The 1,485-nt window shown below is 46.5% G+C and overlaps 1 non-coding gene across 1 annotated transcript; it reads left to right on the top strand.

Moving 5' to 3' along the window:
• The first annotated feature begins 814 nt into the window (after positions 1-814).
• Positions 815-887, top strand: trnak-cuu (transfer RNA lysine (anticodon CUU)). The gene has a single exon. It is a non-coding gene; the product is annotated as a tRNA-Lys (tRNA).
• Positions 888-1,485: the final 598 nt, after the last annotated feature.

Here is a 1,485-nt window from a genome sequence, read left to right on the forward strand (position 1 = left end):
CCGTGCTTTCGCGAACACGTCTTTTGTGTTCTCATGTTAAAAATATCATTTTGTCCGAACAGTTTGCCTGGCGCGAAAGGATCTGAATTGCAAAGGAGCAGGCAGGAAACACTGCGTTGCTGTGCTTGCTGGCAGGAGACTTGCTGCAGTTTTTCTGGTAGTCTAGTGGTTAGGATTCCAGGCACTTTTACCGCCGCGGCCCGGGTTCGATTCCCGGTGAGGAAACAGTGCGTTTTGGGGCTGTTTGAATAGCCACCATACAACACTGAAATAGCTCAGTTGGGAGTTCGATTAGATTTGAACACACAGACTTTCTGATCTGGAGTCAGATGCGCTACCGTTGCACCATGAGGTCCACAACATAACCACGGATGTTTGTATATATACTCGTTCCACAAACACTGTTTCATTCCTCCTGCCTTCTCCTGATTCCTCAGTGTCATGCACAGAAGCGCCTGATGCCCTCATTTGTTTAAAGTAACAAGCAGACACAAACACAGGTAATTCGTTCAAAATCTACCCGCAGGTGGCCACAGACACAATAAACAGAGCCAGAGAGACAGACAGAATCGGGAATCTCCGGGAAATAGACAAGCGATATTGACAAGGACTAAAGCGATTTGTGATCAGAAATTTGCCTGAACCCCTGTGGTTAATGAAAGGGATTTTGCTGCTTGAGTTCCTTATACGCCACGGGCTTCTGGAGAACTTGTTTCGCAGTTTCCAGAAACGCGGCTCAGACATGCTGTTGTGACCGGCCGGAGCCACAAGGTTCCTGACTGCAATCAGCGACAAGGCAATGTTGCTGCAACAGGCCCGGCTAGCTCAGTCGGTAGAGCATGAGACTCTTAATCTCAGCGTCGTGGGTTCGACCCCCACGTTGGGTGGTAGTTATTTTGTTAAACTTTTATGTTGCTTTCAAAGCGTCATTAATTAAGCGATATCCTTGTTTTGCACAATGAAAGAAATGCGAACTGAGAAAATACTGCAGATGCTGGAAATATGAATTGAAACAGAAAATGCTGGAGATACTCAGCAGGTCAGGCAGCATCTGCGAAGAGAGAAACAGAGGTAACGTTTCAGGTCGATAACCTTTCGTCAGAACTATAAAAAAAAAGGTAATGGAACAGATTTTTAAGCAGTGCAGGGGATTCAATGAGATCATGGCTGATCTCCTGCCTCAATTCCACTCACCGGCCCTATCGCCATATCCCTTGATGCCCTTACCAGTCAGAAATCTACCCACTTCTGTTTTGAATATACCCAATAACTGAGCCTCCACAGCACTCTGGGGAAGAGAATTCCAAAGATTCACCACTTTCTGTGTGAAGAAATGTCTTCTCTCAGTCCTGAATGGCCTAACCTTTATCCTGAGGCTGTGTCCGCTGGTTCTAGACTCCCCAGCCAAGGGAATCATTCTCCCAGCATCCAACCGATCAAACCGTGTAATAATTTTGCATGCTTCATGAGATCCCCTCTCATTCT

Source organism: Somniosus microcephalus, unplaced genomic scaffold (assembly GCF_052327205.1).
Source record: "Somniosus microcephalus isolate GS21.2 unplaced genomic scaffold, FLI_Smic_1.0 unresolved_chr4, whole genome shotgun sequence".
In the NCBI taxonomy this organism is placed as follows: Eukaryota; Metazoa; Chordata; class Chondrichthyes; order Squaliformes; family Somniosidae; genus Somniosus; species Somniosus microcephalus.